At 56.6% G+C, this 26,487-nt stretch overlaps 1 pseudogene; it reads right to left on the bottom strand.

Moving 5' to 3' along the window:
* Positions 1 to 12,985: 12,985 nt before the first annotated feature.
* On the bottom strand, positions 12,986 to 20,898 carry LOC117031590 (ferritin light chain-like; annotated as a pseudogene).
* Between the last annotated feature and the right edge of the window lie 5,589 nt (positions 20,899 to 26,487).

The raw sequence follows: 26,487 nt of genomic DNA, 5'->3' as shown, positions 1-26,487 counted from the left end.
GTAATGAGTTGATTAAAAAAAATTTTTTTAATTGTGGTAAAATACACATAACAAAAAGTATACCATTTTAACCACGTTTCAGTGCCCACTCAGTGACATTAGGCGCAGTCACCCTGTCGTGTGGCCACCCCCTCCATCATCTCCAGACTTTCTCGTCTCCCCAGATTGGAACTCTGACCCCATTAAACACTTACGCCCACCCTCCCCCAGCCCCGGCCCCCATCTACTTCCTGTCTCTATAGATGTGACTCCTCTGGGGACCTCCTGTGAGGGGGTCCTGCAGGGTTTGTCCTTCTGGGACGGGCTCATCTCACTGAGCAGTGTCCCCAGGGTCCGTCCACGTTGTACCAGAATTTCCTTCCTTTTTAAGCTGAATGATATCCCACTGTGTGGAGCGACCACATTCTGTTTACCATTCATCCGTCCATGGGTGCCTCCTGACGGGCCTCCTACCATTGTCCCCTCTCCTGAGGTCACCTGGCCATCACCCAGTGGTCCTCGTGGGAGGGGTCTCTTTCAGATGACTTGAGCCCAGCTCTCCTCTTGGAGAAGCCCCCCCTGAGTCCTTGCCCCAAACACAGAGACGTGGCTCTGACACACAGAGCCCAGGCTCCTCACCGTATGTCACACAGATGCTCCAGCCACAGCCCCTCCCCTGGCATGGTCCAGGTGAAGGTGCCTAGCCTGGGGGCCCCTCGTTCGACTTTCAGTGACAGGAGAAGCACCCGCCCCCTGCTCATGGGGGCAGGGACAGGACACAGCTCATTGCAACGATTTCTCCAGGGAAGTGCCCAGCCTACGTTCCCAACTTCAGCGGACTCTTCGTGTCCTCACAGGGTCGGGGGGTGCGGGAGGGACAGGGGCGGGTGGGTCCATCTCCCAGCCTTCCGGCCAGCCCCTGCACAGGTCATTGGCACCTGGCTCTACGACCTGCAGGTCCCTTGGAAACCGTTGTAGGGGGGTCTCAGATGGACGCTAAGGCGGTGGTTCTCACCTCCAGGCACACATGGGAGCCACCAACCCCAAAGAAGTCGCATCCACACAGGAAGGGGGTGTGAGCTCTCGCTCGCCTCAGGAGCCTCCTCAAAGAGCAGGCAGGGCTCCGGGGGCCCCAGGAGGAGGCCCAGAGAGCTGTCACCTGGAGGGGGACAGGCAAACTGTGGGGAGTGTTTCAGGGACCACAGAGGTCCGGCCAGATGCCTCCAGGGTCAACAGATCCACGGGCCACAGGCCATGGGGACATTGCCTGTGACTCTGCCTCTGGCGCCATCGCCTGATTCTTAGTCATTGGAGAGTGGGGGACACGCGGTGGCCAGGGGTCTGTGTGCGCAGCCCTGACGAGGCTCCTGCTGGCAGCCGCGGTTATGCAAGCAGGAGCAGCGCCCGCTCCGTGCTGCGCTGACAAGCGGGGTGATGAATGGACCTGCAGAAGGGAAGTTAGGGGTCTTCAGGGAACCCAGCAGACTTTTTGCAAGGAAAGAGCCATAAATCAGGGGGGTAGTTTAGCACTCTTAGTGCCTGACTCAATGCACGAGTGGACATGTGCGTGGAGGCCAGGCCGGGCGGGAGGGCGGCTGGCTTGGTGCTGATGGTCCAGGAGAGTGGAAGCTGTGCGTGGTTTCTGCGGAGTGGGGGTGCAGGCCCTCCTGCCTCTGTGTGGAGCTGAAGGTGACAGCCAGGGGCTGCTGTCTCACTGTCTCGGGTGACTGGGGGATCTCAGACCCAGACACGTGCACAGAGCTGACCACCCCCAACACCCCCCCACCAGACCCAGGGAGGTATGCACTCACGTGCAGACAGTAAGGGAAAGCATTGTGTCCTCTGCTGGGAAACCAGGGCAGAGAGGGGCTCAGCCTGGAGGCCCAGGGGCTGGGTGGGCCCCCCAGGTGGGGGTCCTGACTCATCAGTGACCCGACCGCTGGGCTGACCCTGGCCTGGCCAAGCTCCTGGTGGTCAAAGGGTGCTGCCAATCCTTTGGCATCATCCCTCTGAGAGGTGGCGTCAAGCCCTCCACCCTCTTGAAACTGGGTCTGCCCTCATGACTTTGGCCAACAGAGTGCGGTGGACGTAAGGCTGTGTGACTTCGGAGGCTGGGTCTTGGAAGCCTTGCAGCTCCGCCTGTGCCTCTGGGGACCTTGCTCTGGTGGCCTGAGCTGGTGGCCATCGGGACGGCATGGAGAGTCCAGTGACTCATGGAGGAGAGCCCAGCAGAGCCCAGCCGTCCTCAAGGTCCAGGCCTGCGGTTCTCTCTGAAATGAAGCAGCAACAACAGACACTTACCTCTTTTCCTGGGCTACGTCGCTCTCCGGCCCTCTGTCACAATGTGTTATGGAGATAGCTGGGCCACTTGGACACCCCACGGAGTGTCATATTGATCACGAAATGTATGACATGTGGATTGGGTCAGATGAGCGAGAGGTGGCAGGTACAGTGGGGGCTTTGGCGAGACACGCACTCTCTAAGGGACGCCGGAGCCTGTGATACCTTTAGGGTCCAGAGGGCAGAGCTGTGCTGGGAAGGCAGCCTTCTGCGTGCCTGCTGCTGACCTGCCCGAGCCACCTGGTGCCTCACTGTAAAGAGCACCGTAGGCTCAGGACGTCCGCTCGGCCCTGGGTCCTGTAACCCTCGCGGTCCCGCTGTAGTGAGGGTGGGTTTACGGGCTCGTGTGAGTCAGTTCTCTTTCCTGATGAGGGTGGAGTGCGCAGCACCTACTCTACCAGTGACTTGATACGCGTATTCAGATGCCAGGTGTCACCAAGAGCTCGCCTGGTGTCACCCGTGTGGCCGAGGCTTCCATGCTGGCAGGAGGGAGGGCCCCCGGCTGGGACCTGAGAGGACCTTTGCCTCTGTAGTTACTCACCGAGTCATCGCCAACCCTCAGTCTGCACCCCCAAATCCCCTCTGAGGGAGAGACGTCCAACTTTGGGGGCCCCCCCAACGTATTTCAGTAACGACCCACGCTATGAGCCATTAGAACCTTACAATTGCATAATTAAAAAGGAATCTCTGTAGACGTCTAAAAGGCATCAAACTACTCAATATTCCACATCTGATCATAATTAAAAGTAAAAAATATGGGCCAGGAGGGGGCCAGTTGTGACGGATTTGCTGCAGGGGCTAATGGAAGTGTTATTCACGTGAGGAGATTGCTGGAGACGGGCTTGGCAGGACGCCCGGGTTAAATGCGCGTGTGGAGGGCTACGGGGCCGGTGGTGATTAATGCCACTGACCCCCCAATCAAGGCAGGGTAATGGCTCTGACCCCTGAGCTCTGCCCGGGTCCCCACTCTGGGGACCCGTGGCCCTCTATGATGACCTGGAGACAAGGTCTCCATGTTGGTGGGTGGCAGGCGGCTGCGGAGAAAGGGGCTGGCAGGGTGGGGGTGAGGGGACTGAGAGCAAGGTGCGGGGTTGGGTGGTGGCGTCCGTGTGGTGGGCCCCGGACTCGCCCTTGGCTGAAGAGAGCAGCCTGGCCTCCGTCTAGGCTTTCTTTGAGGGCAGCCAGCATCTGGACTGGTTGATATGTGGCGTGGAATGTCTGGGCCGGCTCTGAGCACCTGTGGGACAGGCTGAGGCCTCTGCATGATCCTGCTTCCTCTCCCACCCACTCCCTGCAGGGGCTCATCCTGAGAGGCCCCCCAGTGAGCCTCCTGCACCCCATCTCCATCCCAGGGACGGCGTCCAGAGCACTGGCCTGCAATGGGGATCAAGCCACCCCGGGCCTCGGTGGGGCCAGCGTGTGGGCCGTGCCTCGGAGACAGCTGTGGGGGCAGGGACAGGGAGACTGAAGGATCACATCACGTCCCACCTCAGATCACGTGTCCCCATCTCCTCGAACATGCTCAAGGCCGTGCTGCCTCCCCTGCCATCCTCGGTGCCCACTTACCCTGATCTCACCTACAACAATAGTGCCAAGAAGCGCACTGTGGTTCACTGACGCCCTGGTTCCATTTGGTGCGTCTCGGGCGCCGATGAATTTGAGTTTCTTCTAACAAATTCCGCGTGGCCGCCTGGTCTTAGCTTCCCCGTCCCACCTCCTGTGCTCTGAAGGGAAATGGCCGATGACGACACGGGTGTCCTCATCACCCTCAGAGTTGTGTGGACAAGGGCACCAGTGCATCCATCTGAAAGCCAGAGGCCCAGTGCAAACGTCAGCTCAGCCACCTGCTAGTCGTGAGCGCCTGGCCCAGTTACTTCCCTGTCTGCCTGCTTCCCTGTCTGATGCTGGGGTGGTATCTCTCCTGGGGTGTCACGGTGAGGAGGGAAAGGGGCAGGCACAGCGGAAGTGCAACACCAAGGTGTCGGCTTGTTCGTCTGGAGCTCAGGCTTGAGCTCAGCAGGAGAGGAGGCTTTCTTGTCTCGTCCAGTGGCTGGGCTGGCGGCTGCATCTGGCGGCTGCATTGCCGCCTCTGACTCTGTCCTCATGTGGCTTCAGTTTGGTGTCAAATCTCCCCGTGCCTCCCTCTTATAAGGACACCTGTGGTGGCATTTAGGGCCACCTGGGGTATCCGGGATGATCACTCCATTCCCAAATCCTTCTTATTCACACCTGAAAGACATTTTCCCCCCACATAAGGTCACATCACAGGTCCCAGGGATTAGGACATGGATATCTTAGGGGCCCCTATGCAGCCGACCCCAAGTGGTCTAGGGTGGAACCTGCTACTCCCCATTTCTAATAGGCTTCTACGTAAGGCAGATTCTGCTGGTCTGCAGACCAGTGTGGGGTGGCTGTAGACACCCCCGCTCCATGTTCAGGCCCCAGAAGCTTCCTGGGGGGGCCATAGGCAAGGCCCCCACAGGTCTGAAAGGGGCCCACCGGGCCTGGGGGTGGGCAGAGCCCACTCAGAGGGCGTTGAGTTTCAGCCTCTGCTCCAAAGGCTGTAAGGAAACAGGACAGCTGCCTGGGTGGGGGCAGCTGCGCCCCGGCTGGATGGGGAATATTCTAGAACTTGCATAGCTCCTGTTCTTGCCTCCTCCTCCAAAACGTGAGTCCAATGAATCCTTTCTCTCTTTGTCACTACCTACTGCTCAGAATTGAAAACCAGCCCTGCTATGGTTGGACCCGAGTCTCTAAGGTTTTCCAGTGCAGTCAGTGACCAGTGACTGCAGGTGGGGCTTTGCTGTCACACACCTGGGCTTCTTAGATGTTTCACTGTGATATAATTCACATACCATCAGCATAACTCTTTCAAGTGCGCAGTTGCGCGGTTTCTAGTATATTCAGAGTTGTGTGACTACCGGTGTCACCCCAAAAGAAACCTGGTCTATCATCTGTCACTCCACCCCAGCCCCTGCTCATCTGCTGCCTCAGACTGGTTTGTCTACACCTCTGCCTGGTAGCCACTGGGCAGCCGGACAAGCGGCTTGACCTCCCAGGTGCTGAGCGTGCTCACCGCAGGACTGGGTGATGGTCCTTTCCTGCAGGGTGCTCAGTGCCCATTGGCTGGGGTAGTCCTGGGGGGCTCTTTGACTGCCCTCCCACGACTGTCTGTACAAAAGGATTGTCCATCCCCTTTGATAACTAAGGAAACAGGACCTTGGGAGGTCATGTCCCTCCCTGGGGTCACAGGGCTAGGAGGTTGCTGTGCTCCTGACGCCTCCTTTCTGAGCAGCGGCCTGCTGGGGCCCATGACTGAAGCGACAAAATCATTCCCTGTGTCAAGGGGACTGGACATGCAAGAGGCCCGAGTTCGGACAAGTGACTCTGGAGGCCGGGGTGGCACAGAGTTTTAATGGGAACGGCCGCAGGGGCAAAGGTGTTGAAACTGAGGGCAGGTGCTGCAGGCAGGGCACCCACCTGGACCCCTGGTGCTCTTCTCTGCGCCCATCTCACCTGGGGCTGGCACACATCTTCCTTGCTCTGCTGGGCCGAATTTCAGCCAGTCACAAGTCACTGGAGAAATGAGGCTGCAGGGTGGGGACCCGGCAGGGGGACTAGGATGCAAGTACACCAGTGGAACTGCACCCTCTGAAAATTACAAAAGATGATTTATCACAGCGGCCTTCCCGGTGGCTGGTGTCTTTGCGGAGGATCCTGTAAGTGGATAAACAGGAAGGGGATTTAATTAGGTGCCTGGAGCAGAGGAGCGGTGATTAGCAAACGGATCCTTTAATGCCCTGTGTTACAGGCAGCTAATTACACAGATTGCAGGGCCATTAATGTCGGGCGGCTAATGATCCTTTTTTTGGGGAAGAATAACTTTATTTACAAAACATGGGTTGCAAGAGTTATTGAAACGAGAAAAACAGGAACAGAAGAAGACGGATTGTTCCCAGGGAAGGGGGTTCTGCAGGGTGCTGAGGGCCAAAGAGGCCAGGGGTCCTCTCAGCCCTGTCACACCAGGTGGAATGCGGTGACCCGGGCATTCACGCTTGGAGTGGCCAACAGGTCAGGTCCTACTCCCGCAATGGCCGCCCACTGCCCTCCTTTTCTCCAGGAGCTGCCCACTCACTGCCACCAGCAGCCCTCCTCCTTCCTTCCTTTTTTCTCCCCTCCCTCCCAACAGCTTGTTAATGTCTGAAGCATCAGGACCCTTGCAGAATGTCGGGGAGACCAGGTGAGAGGGGTACAGTTGCTGCTGTCAGGCTATGCATACGTTTATAGGCAGACAGATACACAAATCACTAAGCCACCTGGCAACTTGTGTCATGGAGGGGTGGAGGCAAACCAGGGCTGTGTGGAAGCATAAGTCTCGGTGGGCATAAAGGGCCTGGGTCTGCAGTGCCTGGGGTGGGCCCAGAGGTGGGCAGGGCCCCAACCAGTGGGAGCTCCGCCAGCCCTGCCCTTTCCCCAGGGAATCAGTCGATGAAAAGGCACCTCGGTCCCCAGCTGTCCCCAGCCTTGGCTTGGGCCACAGAGGCACAAGAGGGTCTGTCTACTGTCTCCCCTATGTGGGGCGGGGTGGGATCTGCAGCAGCAGGGTTTCCTAGCAACGGGATGAGCCCAGAAGCAGATGCCACCCAGACTTGATTAAACTGACACCAGAGTCAAATAAATCGCCATGATCACCCTTCATGCAGGCGAGGGGCACGCCCAGCTCCCTGTCAAGTGCTGTGGTGGCTGGAACCTGAAGTGGGAGTTCCAGTTTAGAGAAGGATGGGCTGGGATTGTGGGGGTGGGGACACACACACACACACACACACACACACACACACACACGGGAGTAAGGGCGGGAGTGAGGCCCATGTCTGCTCACATCCTGAATCCGACACAGCCTTCCCAGTTCCCAGGGTCCCGGGGGGGTCAGGCTGAGAAGCAGTCCCTTGTCCTTCTCTGGGCCACTCCCGCTGTGAGGCCTGAGCCTGTGCAGGTCCTCGAGTTGCCTGGCAGGGTCCCCAGGCAGGGTCCCTGGAGCCTGGCCAGGCGCAGGCCTGCACGCACCCTGAGTGTCGTGGGAGTGCTCCCTGGGGGGCTCCTGCCTGGGGGGCCTCCTTTTCCTTCCAGCCTCCCTGAGTCTGCCTCGTGGTGTCTCTTCCAGCTACATTCTTCAAGCACCAGACGCAAAATACAAGTTGTGTAATTTCACTGATTCCACGCACGAGTTAGATGTTGGCATAAAATGATCTGGTCATAAATAAGGATGAGTGGTAAAATTCATGCTAATAATTTAAATTTGGAATTTTCCTTTACTTAGAATGACATTAAATAGCAAATAAAAAACATCACGACAAGTGGTGGGAGAGACTGTGGAACAAAGGACAAAGCTCAGGGTTCCAGTATCTTCCACGGCCACTTCGCCTGCCTTTGGAACCCAGCCCTGCGTTTTCACCTTGCTCTGGGCCTGCATCTGGAGCCCTCCCTGACCTGTGTTTCCTATCAGCACCCCAACTTCCCTTCACTGTCCCCAGCGCCACCCCCTTCTCCATCCTACCTGTCGTCCAGGCTGTCCTCACCATGCCACCACCCCCTTCCTTCCCTCCCTCCCTCCAGCGCACTGCCTTGGTAAAACCCCAGCCTCCTCAAACCCAAGTCTCACCTGGTCCTCGCTGCACCCACACTGCAGGTGTGGCTGCAGGTGTGGCTGGAGGAAACCTCACTGCAGCGCTGATTGGACATGAAATTCATGTCCATGGGCCTCAGGTGGTCCCGGGCCAGTCAGGGTCTGGGTCACACCAGGTGTCCAGCAAGCAGGTGGAGCAGTGAACCGGTGACCTCTGATGACCTTGATCCCATAGGCACCAAGGTTCCTGGCCCTTCTCCCCCCAGCCCCACCCAGCCTCACCTACAACCTCGTCCTAGCTCCGCCCAGCCGACCCAGCCCCGCCCAGCCGACCCAGCCCCGCCCAGCCGCACCTACAACCTCTCCTAGCTCCGCCCAGCTGACCCAGCCCCGCCCAGCCGCACCTACAACTTCTCCTAGCTCCGCCCAGCCAACCCAGCCCCGCCCAGCCGCACCTACAACTTCTCCTAGCTCCGCCCAGCCAACCCAGCCCCGCCCAGCCGCACCTACAACTTCTCCTAGCTCCGCCCAGCCAACCCAGCCCCGCCCAGCCGCACCTACAACTTCGTTCTAGCCCCGCCCAGCCGCACCTACAGCCTCACCTTAGCCTCGCCCACCCCTCGCCAGCCCCGCCCAGCCCCGCCTCTCCCTCACTGATTGACTGAAGGCAATCAGTCAGCCGAAGGCCTCTGGAGTAGGAGGCCATGGGCCTCCACCCAAGCTGACTACCCGCTACTGACCGACCAAGGGCTCAGACGCCTCCTTTGGGCCTCCGTCAGCAGGAGGGGCTTTAAGACTGTGGGACACAGGGTGGAGACCCTGTGTGGCTCGGGATTTGGTGCAGGCCGCAGGAGGGGAAAGGTCATGTAGGTCTGGGAGGGTCTGCCTCCTGTGACTGCCAGCATGCTGGCCCCACTGACGTCTCCTGCAGCCACAGCTGCCTGCAGGGAGGCGGGAGGGTGGGACAGAGGATTCTGCAACAGGACCACAGCACTGCCCTCAGAGCACGCCCCCCTGGGGCGGATGTGACTTTGACCAGGTTCCCTGTTATCCCCACCCCCCAGCATGGCCCCTTAGTCGTGGACTTGGGTGTGGACAGATCTACGCAGCACCCATGGGTGCCTTGCCCCAGAGCGGGTGTGGGATTGTTCACGTAGGTGTCACGTCTCCCAGCCACCTGGAGCAGAAGGAGTGGGTGACAACCGGCGGTGTGGGCCCATGGTTTCCATGGTAAAACTTGGGGGAGCGGGAATTTTCAGGAAATGGCCCCAATATCCACCCCCTCCCTCCTGTTTGGCTCCCCTTTCTTCTCTTCCTGGGGGCGGTTCTCCTTTCCCTTCGCTTCCCTTGTGTGTGGAGGCTGGGGCTCCTAGATACCCACAGCGGCTCCTGCTCTGGAACCTTCCATGGCTCCCCTTGCCTGGCCCTCACTATGTGCCTCTAGCAACATATCTCCAAGTCTTGCTCACACGGTGCCCCCTTACCTCGCCTCTCTGTGGACCCCAGGACCTCACGATTTAGAGGAGAAGCGTCTCTTTGCCCTCATCCTCCCAATTTCCAGATGGTGCAGAATTTGGCAGAGCTAGAGAAGGGGAGTCTGAATCCACTTACTGCCAGGGTGGCGGGGGAGAGGGGGCGGGGGGAGGGGGCGGGACCCTGAGGCAGTGGGGCCTGCTGGTCTCTGTGTGGGAGCTGCAGGACCCCTCCCCTGGTAGGGCCTCAGTCTCCATGTCTGTGAAATGGGACCGGTCTAATCCTCGTGCCACCCTCCCAGGGCTGCTGTGGGGTCTCTTGAGGGGGAACATGAATGAGCCTGCCCACGGGGTGGGACAGCAGTGTCCCGGCCACCCTTTTGTCCCAGGCCCTCCTATACTGACAAAGGAAGAAAGACTCATAATTAGTGCCCTGATGGCTGCCAACCGCTGGCCAGGAGCTGCTGCCGGCTTTTTAAAGGTCCCCACAATCTTGTCTGGTTGTTAATTTGCACTCTCTGTAGAGAAAGCAAATGTCACCTTGTGCTGGCTTCAGACAGGCTGATCACAAACCCCTAATTAGCGGTGTCTGAAATAATGAGCTTTCTCTGTGTTCTCATTACATGGAAATTACTTCTGAAAAGCAACCCAGAGGGCCATGCAGGCAGGAGGTGGCCCTTTCCAGAGGGACACTGGTCCTTGGGACGAGAGGCCGAGAGCACATCCCGTGAGAACAGGCTCTGGCATGGCTTGGTGATGGGTGGGGGGCCTGTGCGCTGGGGAGGGCTTCCAGGGGAACGGAACTGGAAGCGGGGCTGCACTGGGGCTGCCCAGGAAGTCTGAGTCTGGGAGACGCTTGTGGGCAGCAGCCTTGGAGGGCCATGGCCTGGGGGTGCCCAGGCAGCCTTCTGGGGAGATGGAGGCAGCGGTGCGGGGTGTTTCCTGAGCTGGGGAAGCTGGTTAAGGGAGGTAGGGGCGGCTCAGCCAGACTGGAGAATCTCCACGCTCCACTCGACAGGATGCTCTTTGGCAAAACTGAGGATGTCGTTCAAATTTCATGGGCGCCCCTTAAGTGGAGGACCGTGGGCCATACCCCGCGGCTGCGCCTGTGCCTTGCCCGGGAGTGCCCGTTGGCGAACCCGTCTCCTTGATGCCACAGAAACGAGAGATGATCCTGTAATTGGCAGGACTGGTTGGCCGGGCCCTGATACTTGCTGGCTGGGACGCTGTCAGAATGAATTCACTTCCAAATAAAGCATTGCTCACACAACTATTAAATGCCTGCTCACTCTTTTTTTCTTCTCCAGACTGTATTTCAGGGCTTGGCTTTGCCAGTAGTGATGAATGTTTCATTGTAAAGCCAGCTCTTGCCGCACTGGCCGCAGTGGGCCTGTCACTGGGCATTGCGAGGCCAAGCCAGGCCGGTCACGATGGCCCTCAGCCTGCTCCAATTGGACCCCATGGGCAAGAGGCCGGCTGCGCGCCCGCCCGCTCCCTGGGTGGTGGCATGACCTCAGCCACTGGAAAGCTCTCTGCGGTTGGTGCCTGGGAGTTACTACTGTGGCCGCTATCCACGCATCTTAGGGCAACTCCGCGCCGTGCCTGCCCTGCTCAGGAAGCATTTCCTGCTCTCCCACTGGCCCCTGACCCTCTGAAAGTAAGGCCCTGCAAGCCCCAACAACCTATGGGGCTGAACACCTACATGAACGCCTGACGTCTGTGCATGCGTTGATTCATAAATACATGTGCTTGGCACATAGTAGGTGTTCATCAAACACTAGAAAAATGAGTGGTGTACGAATATGAATTAGCGAATTAAAATGCACAGGTGAGCAACTGGATGTCGGTGTGTCTTTTGTAGACAGTAGCCACCAGGAAACAAGTGTGAACGGCCTGGACGCATGCCAGCTGACCAGGGCGGTGACCCTTGCTGCCGCCTGGTCCCCTCTGCTCCAGCTGGCAGACCTGCTTCCAATGGCGAGTTCCAGCCCAACTGCTCGACTCAGTGGCGGTACCAGCAGCTTCCCCGTCCCCAGGCTCCTTCTGTCAGCCGCGTCTGGTAAGGAGCGCCTTCCTGGCGTGAGGTGCCCCTGCCCACGGCCCTCTGGGCGGCTCTTCTGAAACGATATCCCTGGTAACGGGAGTCAGGAAACCTCCTCCATCCCGCAGCCTCCTCAGGACTCACGCTCCGTGTGTCTGGGGCAGGCAGAAGTTCATACCTGCTTTCTTCCCAGACAAAGAAAATGACAAAGTGAGTGCATGAAGGAGAGGAGTCTATGAATGAACAAGTGGAGGTATGACATGCCAGACACTCGGTGGGCACGCCATCAACTTTTTGAATGAATGAATGAATGAATGAATGGGTGCTGACTCAGAGAAAGTGAGCAAAGGTCCTTGGAAACCTGCGCGGTGAGGCTCAGGACCCCTGCCCTCCTGTGGTCAACACTGGAGGGCCGTTTGATTGCAAACATTCCAGGCCAACCATTGCAGACCCAAGCTTAGTGGCACTGGCCTTGAGCGGAGGGCCAGGTCATTCCCCTGCTGCCAGGACCAGGAGAAAGGCCCTCCTGCTGGTTGAAATGGCTCCTTCTGCCTTCTTTCTTTTGGGCTCCTCTTTCAAAATTTAAACTAATAGACTTTCTGTTAAGCAGCCTTGGGTTTATAGGAAAGTTGAGTGGAGTTGCGTGGAGGATTAGCTCTTCCTGTTGTACATTCTATGGGTTTTCAGAATCACGTAATGATACGTATCCGTCGTTACAGTATGACACACAGTAGTTTCACTGCCCTAAATACCCCCCGTGCTCCCCCATTCATCCCCCCGCCCCCTAACCCCTGGCAACCACTGGTCCTTTTACTGTCTCCATAGTTTTGCCTTTTCCAGACTGTCATACAGTTACAATCATACAGTGTGTAGCCTTTCACTCTGGCTTCTTTCACTAATACGCATTTGAGGTTCCTCCTTTTTTTTTTCTTGACTTGATAGCTCCTTTGCTTAAACGTTGAATGATACTCCACGGTCTGTATGTACTACATTTTATTTATGCATTCACCGACTGGAAGACATCTTGGTGGCTTCCAAGTATTGGCAATTATGAATAAAGCTGCTGTAAACATCCACGTGCAGGTTTTTGGGGGACACAAATGTTCAATTTATTTAGGTAAACACCATGGAGCACAATTGCTGGATCAAATGGTAAGAGTAGGTCTAGTTTTGTGGGAAACCATCAAACCGTCTCCCTCAGTGGCTGCACCACCTGCATCCCCACAAGCCATGAATGGGGTTCTTGGGTCCACATCCTCCCAGCACTGGGTGTGGTCAGAGTTCCAAATTCTGGCCTTTCGGAGAGACTTGGAATGGTGTCTGGCTCCTTAATGACATGTGATGTGGGGCATCTTTTCTTTTTTCTTTTTGCTGCAAAAAGCTTTATTGTTTCAATTTGGTCCAGGGCATGGCAGAGGGCTCCAGGGTGGTCAGAAGGCTGCCTGCTGGTTTCAGGGAGAGGTGCAGGCAGAAGCCCAACACCAGGGGACGCAGAGGGGCCCCTCAAAGGCCTCTGGGCTCCAAGGGCTCCTAGTCGTGCTCGAGGGTGAGCCTTTTGAAGAGGTAATCACCCAGCCCGGCCTGGGGATTGGCTGGGCCGCAGAGGGTAGCCAGGTGGTCACCATCTTCTTGATGAGTTTCACCTCCTCATCCAGGAAGTGGTTCTCCCGGAAGTCACGGCGACGGTGGTCCGTGCGGGCAGAGTCCAGGGCCTGCAGATCCAAAAGGGCCTGGTTCAGCTTCCTCTCCATGACCATGGCGGCTCCCATGGCATCCTGTTTTACCCACTCATCTTGGGAAGGCTGCTACAGGTCCTGGAAGAGGGAGCGACTGCCACGCTGGTTTTGCAACTTCAAGGGATGCTCAGCGCCCTTGCACTTCTCCTCAGCCAACTCGGGGAAGGAAGTGGCTCACGCCCTCCAGAGCCACATCGTAGCAGTCGAAATAGAAGCCCCAAGAGAGGTAGGTGTAGGAGGCTCGCAGGTGCAGGTGGACCAGGCGGATCACAGCAGCCTCCATCTCGGTGGAGTAATTCTGACAAACTTGGGTACTCAGGGTTGCCTGGCAATAAAGAGTTAAGCTCAGAAAACGGTGTTGGCTGGTCTCGGAGGCTGAGGATGGCTGAGTTGGTTCCGAATGAAGGTTGAGACTGGAAAAGAAGTTGGAGGGTGGTTGGAGGCTGGAAGAAGGGGCGTCCCAGGGTCTGTTCCATCAAACACTGTTGAAGCAAGAGACAGATCCGGGGGACCGCTGAGAGCACTGGGGTATCTTCTCAAACGCTTACTCACCTGAGAAGATCCGTATGTCTTCTTTGGTGAGGGGTCTGTTCAGATGTTTTACCCATTTTTGAACTGTTTTTGTTCTCTTACTGTTGAATTTTGAGAGTTCTTTGCATGTTTTGCATATCAGTCCTTTATCAGGAAAGTGTTTTGCAAATATTTTCTCCCAGTCTGTGGCTTTTCTCTCATTCTGTGAACAGTGTCTTTTGCAGAGCAGAAGTTGTTGATTTTAATGATTTTTTTTTTCTTTCGTGCATTGTGCCTTTGGTGTTGTGTCAAAGAGGGCATCGTCACACCCAAGGTCATCTAGATTTCTATGTCATCTCCTAGGAGTTTCACAGTTCTGTGTTTTCCATTCCGGTCTAGGATCCATTCTGAGGTAATGTGTAGGACAGTTTAAAGTCAGTATCCACATTCGTTGCTTTGCCTGTGGATGTCCGGGGCTCCTCTTTAAAACACAAACATTCCAGGCAAGAGTCGCCGTTGCCCTGGCTTGGGACCCTTTTCCCAAATAAGGTCACATCTAGACATTCCAGGGGTTAGGACCTGGCCATGTCTTTCGAGGGCCCCCATTTAATCCACTACAGTTGGGCACAGGTGGAACACGAGTCCATCACAGGGATATCCTGCCTGCGACCTCCTGGCCATGCTTAGAGGATCGGGGTCCCTGAACCCCGACGGATGGCCTCCCTCTTGCTGTGAGCACACTGCCCCAACTGGACTATTGTAACCCCTCTGAGAGTTGCTTCTGTGTGGCCTCCCCTCCTCTCTCTGCTCCTGGAGGGCAGGGCGCTTGTGCCTGTCGTCTCTGCCGTCCTGTACCCAGTGCATGGCCCCAGCCAGTCGGGGGCCAGCTACGTGGGGTCCATGAAGGGGAGGGTAAGGTCAGTGCCGAGGTCTGGCCCCGCCCCCATTGTGTGGAGGCCCCACCAGGCCTGCTCTGGGGACCCGCGGACTCATGCACGCAGTAGCAGCCCCGCTGTGGCTGGAGCTGAGCCGCCAGCCTAGTCCATTAGCCCTTCCTCTGTCTTTTCTCTCTGCGCTGGCATTGCCGAGACGGCTGAACAAACAGTGGACCAGAGAACCCTCCCGAGTCTGAAAATTTCAACATCATTTCTTTAAAGTGTCATAGCTGATTGGCAGCAGGTGCCTCTGATGGCTTCAGGGGGAAAAGAAAGTAATTTGGAACAGAGAAATAGCTATTGATCGAGGTAAGAAGTTCCTGCAACCGGGCCGTCTCTGGCTCCTGGGCTCCAACCTCCCACCATCCAGCATTCCCGAGAGCTTTCCTGCTTACCAGACAAGGTCACAGCATAAGGTCAACAGACCCCCGCACCGACCCTGCTTCCGGGAAGGGGGGATGGACCTGGCCTGGTGGGCTGGCTGGCTAGCTCGGGTTCCTGTCTGCTCAACCGGACGCCACCTGTCCTCCCAACCTGCTGCACGGGCCTCGGCACCCAGGCAGGTCCCTGAGGCTGTGACGATTGTACTCAGAAAGGCTGAGTGTCCCCTTGTTCCCACAGATAGCATATTGATAGTGAAACAAGCGGAATGAGGGCAGAGCAGAGAGCAAACTATTCCTGTGGAATCTTCTAGGTCTGCCCACCACAGGGGAGGGGGCACTGAGCCTTCAGCAGGCTCTCTCTGGGTGGAGGCCAGGGAGGCTTTTGCTTTCTGTTCAGCTGGATGGTTTGGATTCCCCAGAATGAGCCCTAATATCCTTACAAAGAGGAAAAGTACAGCTTGTACAGGCGTGGTGCTCTGGCCCAGCACCGGCTGTCCCGGCTGAGGCGGGCACGGCCCCCAGGTGCCTGACCAGGCTGAGTGGGAGAGGCAAAGGGGTGCTGGGTTTAGGGCAGTGGGCCCCCACTGGCCTGCATTAGCTTCCTCTAAAAATTACCATAGTCCAGGAGACCGATCCCAGGGAGCCCTGGGGGCCTGGCCTTGGCCCTACCCCCTCTGGGCAGAATGGGGTGCCCTGATCCTGGCTGAGTTCTGTACCCTCATGGTCCCCAGGGGATACTGTGTCACCCCACCTGGTTTCCCTCTTCCGGCCCCAGCACCCACCCTCCAGCTGCTGGTAAAACCCACTCACAGCAGCTACCCACTGCCCTTTTCCACTGGGATGTGTCTGGTCCAAGATGGCAGCCTGTGCCAATGACTAGAGGATGCAGGGGGTGCAAAGGCCTGCCTCTCTCGCCTCAATGTGGGGCAACTCTGCGGGGCCAGCCTAGCTCCAGAGACCACCCCACCCCATCCTGTGTGGTCTGCTGAGGCAGCAGCTGCTGCACCCCCACTGCAGACCAGCGTGCCCTCTGCCCACCCTGCCTTCCTTACAGGCCAACCTCCAAGGCCCTTCCCAATAAGCCTGCATGCTGACCTCTCACCCAGAGGGAATCTGTTTCCTGGGAAGCCAAGCTGGGACAGGCCCTTCCTCTCCTCCTCCAGCCAGGCCGGGCCCAGGCTCCCAGCTGGCCTGCCCCACTCCAGCCTCCACTCAGGAGCCGCCAGTTACCCCAGCTGCTGTCTCTGTCGGATTTCAGATGGAGCCTCCCCTGCCTCTATGGGGAAGGGGCTGCCCTGCTCCTGCCCCAGTCCGGAAGTCTGTGGGCTCCTGGTGACCCCCGGAGTCGGGCGTCCAAGACCCTTTTCATGCCTGGGAGCACAGGTTCCCGACTCAGGCCACCTGGAATCTGGGCCCAGCTGGACGACCACCTTCCTGAGCCTCAGTCGCCTCATCTGTAAAGGGGGTGCCGGCTGGCGTGAGGATTGAAAGAAACAGCCCATCAAAGCCCTCAGCGAGCGAGCGCTCAACTAACATTACAGCCATCGCTCTAGTTGGCACAGGTGTCACTGTCCCTCTGCACTGGTGCATGCCACCATCTGCAGGGAGTGTCCGGCCTCCCCCCTCCCCCAGGCTGGTGTCTGGGTGGTGGGTCCTGACTGTGTCCCCTGCAGCTCGGGGAGGTGGGCCTGGGCCTCGGCTGGGAGGCCGCTGCCCAGCTTGGTGGGCCTGGATGTTGGGCGGGGCTCTGTGCCTGGAGGACGCAGATGGGGCTGTCAGCTCCGCTTATGCCCATTCTTCCCAAACCCAGTCAAGCGTGCCCGGAACAGGGGAGCGGCTCCTCGAGCAGCTGGTGGGGCTTCGGGCTGGCATCTCTTGGGGCCCAGTGACGCTGATTAGCAGGAAATAATGTGTAGGACGAGGTGGGGGTGGGGGCCCAGTGCAGGCCTGTGGTTCCCAGGGCAGAGTGCGTCATCCAGGCTGGGGACCCTGGGACACCGAGGACCCCAGGGAGCTGGCTGCCCACATCCACAGTTGGCCTCTTGTGTCGGGGCTCAGCCATGGGAGCTGGGATTCCAGGTGGGATCTATGTCTTGCATTTTACACAGGACAGGGACCAGAGGGGCAGGGCTCACCCAGGTCCTGGGCTCCAAGAGCAGTCTGTGCTGGGGGGATTGGCTCAGCCCCCCCCACTCTAAGTTTGTTCAAAGCAAAACCATTCTTCTCTGCACTAGAGCTCTTGACTTGTCCCTCTGTCCCACCATCTGCAAATGTAGCTCGTATGGGTTTATTATACCAGTAATCCTGGTCATGAGAGCAAACCTAGATAATCCTGAGAACTGACAAGAGGAGGGAGAAGGCTGCCAGCCCCTCACGTGGTGGTAGCCCCACTTATAACTTAGGGACTTTCTCCTGTGGGCATGGGGCACACGATGCCACAGTGTCCACCCTGGCTGTACCTGGTCCTGTCACTCGGCGATTTGCCATGGACACGTACTTAGGTCAACAGATGCATTTGTGCCACGTCGCTGTGAATTACTTACTGTTTGGGTGGAATCCAGGTGAGCGCACGCCCAGAACTCATTTAAAGCCCTCTCATCGGACATTTCAAGTGGGGTCTTTAAATATGACAACACCTGTATGCACATCCTTCATTATTTCCTCCGGCAAAATTCCTAGAAGCAGAACTGCTAGGTCAGAAGGTATATGTGTGTATATATACCGTGTTTCCCTGAAAATAAGACCTAGGCAGACAATGGGCTCTAATGTGTCTTTTGGAGCAAACATTAATATAAGAGGGCCGGCCCGGTGGCTCAGGCGGTTGGAGCTCCGTGCTCCTAACTCCGAAGGCTGCCGGTTCGATTCCCACATGGGCCAGTGGGCTCTCAACCACAAGGTTGCCAGTTCAACTCCTCGAGTCCCGCAAGGGATGGTGGGCTGCGCCTCCTGCAACTAGCAACGGCAACTGTGCCCTCCACAACTAAGATTGAAAGGACAACAACTTGACTTGGAAAAAAGTCCTGGAAGTACCCACTGTTCCCTAATAAAGTCCTGTTCCCCTTCCCCAATAATAAAATCTTTAAAAAAAAATTAATCTAAGACCTAGTATTGCATTATATTATATTATATTATAAAGACCTGGTCTTATAGTAAAATAAGACCGGGTCTTATATTAATTTTTGCTCGTCAAAAGACACGAGAGCTGATTGTCTGGCTAGGTCTTATTTTCAGGGAAACATGGTATATTTCAGAATGAATATATTATTATTGTGTAATGGTTTTAAAAAATGATTTTGTTGACATATAATTCACATGCTGTACAATTCAGTGATTTTCAGTGTAGTCACAGAGTTGTGCAGCCACCACCACAACCAACTGGACAATAGTTCCGTCACCCCAAAAGGACCCCCACCCCGGCCCTATGAGCTCTCACCTCCATTCCCCTCCTCCACCCCTGGCAACCGTGGAGCTGCCTCCTGTCTCCATGAATTTGCCTCTTCTCAGCTTTCACATAAATGGTGTCCTACGATATATCAGGGGCAGTGCCTGGCTTCCTGCACCTGGTGTACAGTGTTTGAGGTCACTGTGCTGTATCCCTTGGCACAGCACGGCAATGTCCCCTGGGGATGGCATGTGTATCAGTCAGGCTTTTGGTAAGTGCTAGGCATGCTGCTCCTCCCCAAAGGTGGCATCCATGCCAACCCCAGCAGGAGATGGGGGTGCCCACGTGTCAGGGCGTCCTGTCCTGGGGTCCCCGCAGGAGGGTGAACCACAGACTGCATTGGGGCGGGGGTCAGATGGCGCTCCAGAAGGGCGGTGATGATCTCCAGGCTGTCACAGCCGTCTTTAAAACATCTTCAAAACAGAGTAATTTTAATTCACCTTAATTAAAAAATGCCACGGTGCAGAGCAGTTTTTTTTTTTTTTTTTTTTTTTTTTTTTTTTTTTTTTTTTTTTTTTTTTACTTAGACGTTTATCATTTCTATCCCTCACACTGTGGACCCCCCGCCCCCCATCCACTATCTCTCTGACATCGCACCGAGCCATCCCATTTCCACTATCTCCACTCCCAATGCTGTACTCAGCCTCTTGTAAATGTATACATACCTATATATACATACATATATATAATATTATAGTTGGCATTCATTATTGTTCAGCTTCAGGTGTACAGTGCAGAGAGCAGCTTTTTGTTGTTGGTGGTGGTGTTGGAAAATGTAAGGTCAATGTCACAACATCTAACACTTAACAGAGGGTTGGGCACTTTTTGAGAAGTGTGGTTGCTATGACAAATGGGAAGAGGCCAGGAACAGTCACCACACTGGGAGGGGCATGAGGACCTGCCCCCCTCCTCTGAGATTGTCCTGTGCCCAGCAGGACTGCCTCCCCTGGTCCCATAGGAACCCCGTCCCCTGCAGCCTGGATTGATGTTGGGGTCCCACCATTGGCCTGCAGTCTTTGGTCAGCCATTCTGCTGGGCCAGCCTTCCTCTGACAATAGGAGCTGTGTTCTGCCCGCCAGCCCTGGCTGCCCCCTACCTTTTCTCAGCATGGGGGTTTGCAGCTACTAGATGCATCACTCCAGGTGGACTCTGCTGAAGAAATACATAGTAACGCAAACCACAGCTCTGACGATCAGAATCATCCTACCTGGAGCCATCCTACCTGGGTTCATTCCACCTGGAGCCACCTACCTGGGTTCATTCCACCTGGAGCCATCCTACCTGGGTTCATTCCACCTGGAGCCACCTACCTGGGTTCATTCTACCTGGAGCCATCCTACCTGGGTTCATTCTACCTGGAGCCACCTACCTGGGTTCATTCCACCTGGAGCCATCCTACCTGGGTTCATTCCACCTGGAGCCATCCTACCTGGGTTCATTCCACCTGGAGCCACCTACCTGGGTTCATTCCACCTGGAGCCATCCTACCTGGGTTCATTCCACCTGGAGCCACCTACCTGGGTTCATTCTACCTGGAGCCATCCTACCTGGGTTCATTCCACCTGGAGCCACCTACCTGGGTTCATTCCACCTGGAGCCACCTACCTGGGTTCATTCCACCTGGAGCCACCTACCTGGGTTCATTCCACCTGGAGCCACCTACCTGGGTTCATTCCACCTGGAGCCACCTACCTGGGTTCATTCCACCTGGAGCCATCCTACCTGGGTTCATTCCACCTGGAGCCACCTACCTGGGTTCATTCCACCTGGAGCCACCTACCTGGGTTCATTCCACCTGGAGCCACCTACCTGGGTTCATTCCACCTGGAGCCACCTACCTGGGTTCATTCCACCTGGAGCCACCTACCTGGGTTCATTCTACCTGGAGCCACCTACCTGGGTTCATTCTACCTGGAGCCACCTACCTGGGTTCATTCTACCTGGAGCCACCTACCTGGGTTCATTCCACCTGGAGCCACCTACCTGGGTTCATTCCACCTGGAGCCATCCTACCTGGGTTCATTCCACCTGGAGCCATCCTACCTGGGTTCATTCCACCTGGAGCCACCTACCTGGGTTCATTCCACCTGGAGCCACCTACCTGGGTTCATTCCACCTGGAGCCACCTACCTGGGTTCATTCCACCTGGAGCCACCTACCTGGGTTCATTCCACCTGGAGCCACCTACCTGGGTTCATTCCACCTGGAGCCACCTACCTGGGTTCATTCTACCTGGAGCCACCTACCTGGGTTCATTCCACCTGGAGCCACCTACCTGGGTTCAGTGTACCTGGTTATCATCTTACCTGGAGCTGTCCTACGTGGATTCATGTTTTCCCTAGAGAGATAGGCGTGTGGCCGTTCACGAGCGCACAGCTTACCTGAGACAAGCCGTGACCAGCACAGGGGCTGCTACCCCATCCCACATGGCCATCATGCCCGGAGCTGGCTGAAGGGCCTGGGCTGGAGGACGGGGCTCTCAGGTTGCCAGCCGAGGGATGGAGAGAAGGGTCAGCTGGCCGAAGGCTGCTTTTGGGGTCTGGAATGGCCGTGCTCCATGCTGTGAGACACGCAATTCACCTCCAGATTGGTTCAAAGTCCCTGGGGTAGGTACCTCACAGCTGAAATTCAACAGAAGAGGCAGCCCTGAATCCCACCTCCCAGGGACACAGGACCCACCCCCAGCTGAGACCCCATAAGAATAGGGGCAGAGCTCCCCTACACTCACAAGGATTTCTTTCTTGTCTTGAAGTAGACCAAGAAATGGCCACACCTGTAACCAAACCCATGCCCCTCTGGAGAAGGCCACTGCCCCAGCTGGTGGGTGACCCCCACTAGTGACCCTGACCTTGTCCCAGGAGAAGAAGCCCCACCTGTGTCTCCAGCTGGGGCTTGGGTGCAATTAATATTTCATACCTCAAGAAGGCACTGACATTTTGCTGATGGCTTCAATTAGCTCCCAAGCCTCATTCTCATGCTAATGGCCAGCTTGCTTGTCATAATGGTTTATTAATCTGTTTCCCAGTGTGGAGTCATACAGCCTGTTTCACAGATACCTCCTGCTGCCTCCTTGATTGGATTGAAATGACTCAGGTCCTGCGTTTGCTCATTAGGGGTTCAGTACTTGGAGGACAGGGGTGGGGAGAGGCCTAGGGCAGGAGATTCGCAGTTCTGGGGCGTTTCTGTGTTTCCGGAAGTTGAGCGAGCCTTTCTGGAAGGAAACATGGGGACAGAAGTTCACAGGTGGCGGTTTGGTTTTCTCTTTTCCGCCTCTGGCTGTTGATGTGTCCCCTGATTGAATTCCTCTGAGTGGGGGAGGGAATCACTGGGAAATTCTTTAGAAGGAATTTGTAAGTGGAAAATGTGAGATGAGGTTAAATAGAAGGGGAGATGGGAGATGGTGGAATCATTTGGGTGAGAATTTCTTTTTGGTAGGCTGCCATAGTCACATGGCTGGCACTCCCGGCCAGGGAGGGGCTTCTGACCCTAAGGCAGCTACCGATAGATTTGCTAGTGGCTATGAGTTGGCCTCGGGCTACAGCACTGTCTGCCAGGGCTGTCCTGCCCACCGCAGACGTCATCTTCATAGGGACATGACAGACAGAGCCAGGACTTTCCTTGGTTCTTCTGGGGGCGGTGAGTGTGGGGTTTCCCCCAAAGGGCTGATGGCAGGTCACAGGGTTAGGAAGATTTCTTTACAGATGGTGCCAGAGCTCCTCTTGGGGAAGGAACCATCTGCATTTGGAACCACATCTGAATGAGCCTCTTGAGGCAGGCAAGGTTAGAGAGCTCTGCTCAGGAAGAGGGGGTGGGGGAGGGAGGAGAGAGGCAGAGGGAGGGCCAAGCCACTAGAGCCAACCAGAGTCCAACATGCAGATGTGGCTGAAAAGATGCTTCCTTCACTCAAAATAATTTTAAAATGAAAAGAAAAGTCGCACAACAGAACAGAGATTTTCTGTGTGCCCCCACCCCTAATGTTTCTGTCCTACGTGATCGGAGCACAATTAGCGAGAGTGGGGGATAGACCTGGATATGCAGTTAATCAACCACAGACCTCACTGGGTCTCACCTGTTCCCCACTGATGTCCTTGCCCCGCCCCACGACCCCGCCCAGGACCGCCCCCAGGACCGCCCCCAGGACCGCCCCCAGGACCACCTCCAGGACCCCGCCCAGGACCGCCCCCAGGACCGCCCCCAGGACCGCCCCCAGGACCACCTCCAGGACCCCGCCCAGGACCGCCCCCAGGACCCCGCCCAGGACCGCCCCCAGGACCCCGCCCAGGACCGCCCCCAGGACCACCCCAAGAACCCTGCCCTAGATGCCACCTTGCGTTTGTTGTCAAGTCTCCTAGTCTCTCCCGTCTGTACCTGTCCGTACCCGTTTCTTTATTCTGTCCTTGCCTCTGCCTTTGGGACTGTGTTAGCCAGTTATTTCATAGAATGTCCCCCAATTTGGGTTTGTCAAATATATTTTTCGTGATTAGATGGAGGCTATGCATTTATTGGCAGGCATATGAGAAAAGTGAGGTGTCCTTGTCATTATGTCCTATCGGGAGGCATGATGTCAAGAGGCCCGAGGTGACGGTCACCTGGTCACTGCACTCGTGTCCGCTGGGCTTCTCTACAGCAAAGCTACTATTGTTAAAAAGTCACTGTAAAGTTACTATTTTTCTCCTTGGAATTAGTAAATATCTCTGGGGAGCTACTTTGAGATTCTGCAAAGACATTGTTGCCTCTCCAAAGATCGTTCATTATTTTGAGCATCTTGCCGGCTGCGACGATTCCTGCTGCGTTCTAATGCCGCCATTCTATTCCCCTCGTTACTTCTACATGTGTTAATTAGAAATATTCTTCATTTCATTCTTTATTCACTTATTTGTTTATGCCAGTGTGGACTCGCGGACATTTATTTTGTTGCGGGTTAAAATGCAACACTCTTGTAATTTAGTGTCTCGCTCCAATTGTTCCAGTTTTGACCATAGGAGCTCCTTGGCTTGGCTCCTGCGTCCTTTCAGCATGGCCCCCTGGTTCCCCCTGCTGCCCCATCACAGGATGTGCCAGGCGATACTCCTAGAGCCAGTCTGTTCTCCAAGAGGCTAAGGGGATTATAGAAAAGGAGGCTGAGTGTTTAGCTTTGTGTCGCCTGCTGTCTGGCTTCCTTTGCCCCCTCGTCTGCCTGGTGTTACCCCAAGTCACCAGCAGCAATGGCTACCCTCTGTCTCAGTCCCAGAGGGTGGTGTGTTGCTGGGTGAGGGCAGGGCCCTCATTGGGGTTGGCAGGAGGTGGAGAGAAGGAAGCAGGTCAGGGCAGGTGGAAACGAAGAATGGATTTAGATAGAGGCTCATTTTGGCTCATGGATGGCTGGTGGGAACTAGTGAGGTCTGCTGGGGGCTGGTGGAAGGAAATAGAGAAGTCTGGCCCATGGCTGAGCCCCTCAGAGAGGGCGCTGGAGTGACCTGGGCAGGGAGGAGCCCGAGTGACCTTATCCAGACTGTAGGAAAGGGACCCTGGCTGAGGAAAAGGAGGTGCATTCCAGCATGCTGCTTGTGGACCCCCTCTAGTCTTTGGCCGCTTGCCTCAGCCATGTCTGTGCCGTCTACGTGAATACTCTGCGCTGAGTTCTCCAGGCTCCTCAGCGTCTGGCATCCACGGCCCTGGCTCCACCTTGACCTAAGCGCATCCTTGGACCCAAGCTACTGAGAACTTTGCATGCAGCCTGGGGAACAACCTTGACCCTGAACCCAGACCAGTAAGACCTCCTAGCTCACCACTGCTCCACATGGATCCACACGGAGCGCCTGATCCTTGTCTCTGCTTGCAGCTGACTTCCTGGTCCTGCAGGTCCTTCCCTCAACGACCAACAAGTCCCTGCCACTTGCAAAGCTTTCTATAAATCCCTAAGCCTGTTCCTCATACACCTGTTAATACGCACCTGTGAGTACTGCCTACACACTGCTCCTTGGGGAGCTCCGAGCCATCTTACTCCTCGCTGGCCTATGGGTTCCCCAGTCATGCCATCTTGATGCCATCCTGACAGCACCTCTGACAACTGGCTGCTATCCTCACATCCCCCCGCCACCCACCCCATAAGGGGGCTGGGGACACACAGGCCCCCGGGAGCTCATCACTGTAACCAATTTCCTTTCTCACTGTTGTTGAATTGCATCTGCCTTTTAGTGCCAGGCTGCAAATCTTGGCAAAGGCCACTCATAAAATCCGCCGGTGCTCCTGATAGCAGCCCGCAGGCTCCTCTGGGGCTGCAGTGTGGAGACAGGGAGGCCTGGCTGTGCCGAGGGTGGAGCTGCGAGGGGGGAGCGAAAGGAACGCAGGGACACAGGTCCAGGTTTGTCTGGGACTGGATTAAGGGCACTGTGGATTTGGCATGTATTTCCAGGTACTGGGACTGGGGACCTGGCTGGAAACTGAGTCTGCGTTTGAAGGGAGAAGGATTAGGTAGAGAGGTTTGGGAAGGAAGCTCAGGGTTTGGGTTCTGCGAGCTGCTGCGACTCCCTGGCCAAGAGGCCATCGTGGGTCCCCAGCTTCCTGAGCTTTGGTTTGTCCACCTGTAAGTGGAGCTGTGCACCCAGGCTGCTGCAGTGAGGAAGAAGTGAGTCGCTGTAGACAAATGCTGGCAGGAACCCAAGGCCAGGCAGTGTTGACATGGGCGCCCCGCCCAGTGCAGTGAGCACACGGCGCCATGACTGAGTGGCTTCTGTATGGGTGACGCTGAGATGGTCCCCAAGGGCTGGGCAGGGCCGAGGCATGGCAGCTCCTCCCCTCCCCCATGCTCCCACGCAGGCGGACCCCTCCAGCTTGTCTTCCTGCTTCCACCCCCACCACTGCTCCTGACACGTCCCCTCCCCCTGCCCTGCCCTGGGTGGGCTTTGTCCAGCACAGTGGGTCTCCAAGTGTGGTCCCCACAGCAGCACCGGCTCAGTTCCCACCCCAGTCCTGCTGCATCAGAAGCCCTGGGGACTCTGCGGCACAGTCGCTTGGGTTTGAGAGGCGTGGCTCTGGCACAAGTCAGATCAGCTAAGGCCCCTGTCAGAGTGCCTGGGGGCCGCGGCGGGAGCCACAGCGGAAGCAGGCAGGGCGTTTACAAGCATGCATCCCTGTAAGTCTCACAAACAGTGTACAAAATAGACCTTGCATAGCTCCCCGTTTTCCCAGGGGTGGAAACTGAGCTGCAGCACTTTCCTAAGGTGACTGAGTGTGCTTCTCAGCCCTCCTGGGGACCAGGGCCAGCAGGGGGCTCAGAGGGGAAGACGCAGGTCCCTGCATCCCTTCCATCTGCCAAGGGCTGGTCACCCCCCCCTGCCCCAGCGCTGACCTTCACCCTGTGGCACAGGAGGATGGATTTAGGGCCGCATTCCGTCTCCCCACGCAGCCCGGAGAGACAGCTCCATGCCGCCTCCTCAATGCCGTAGGCATTTAAATTGCCATTTTATTTAAATTTATGTCTGAGGATATAGGCGGAGAAAGGGCCATTGCAAAGTCAGTTTCTGCTTTATGGCTTTATGGGGGGGTCACATCGGGCAGCTGTTGGAAATATCTTGCTGCTCCCAGCACAACAGAGGATCACGTGGATGGCATGGGCTCTGGCTGTTGTGGGGAAGAGATTCCACCTCCAGCCACGAGCTCTTGGCTTCTATCCTAGGTCCAAACTAAGCCCCTCCTCCAGGCTGAGCCCTGATCCCAGCCCCAGGCTGAGCCCTGAACCCAGCCCCAGGCTGAGCCCTGATCCCAGGCCCAGGCTGAGCCCTGATCCCAGCCCCAGGCAGAGCCCTGAACACAGCCCCAGGCTGAGCCCCGATCTCAGGCCCAGGCTGAGCCCCGATCCCAGCTCCAGGCTGAGCCCCGACCCCGGCCCCAGGCTGAGCCCCGATCCCAGGCCCAGGCTGAGCCCCGACCCCAGGCCCAGGCTGAGCCCCGACCCCGGACCCAGGCAGAGCCCCGACCCCGGCCCCAGGCTGAGCCCTGACCCCAGCCCCAGGCTGAGCCCTGATCCCGGCCCCAGGCTGAGCCC

This window comes from Rhinolophus ferrumequinum, chromosome 12, assembly GCF_004115265.2.
Source record: "Rhinolophus ferrumequinum isolate MPI-CBG mRhiFer1 chromosome 12, mRhiFer1_v1.p, whole genome shotgun sequence".
Taxonomy (NCBI): domain Eukaryota; kingdom Metazoa; phylum Chordata; class Mammalia; order Chiroptera; family Rhinolophidae; genus Rhinolophus; species Rhinolophus ferrumequinum.
The sequence above is the reverse complement of the archived record's forward strand: the minus strand, read 5'-3'. Positions and strand labels throughout refer to the sequence as shown.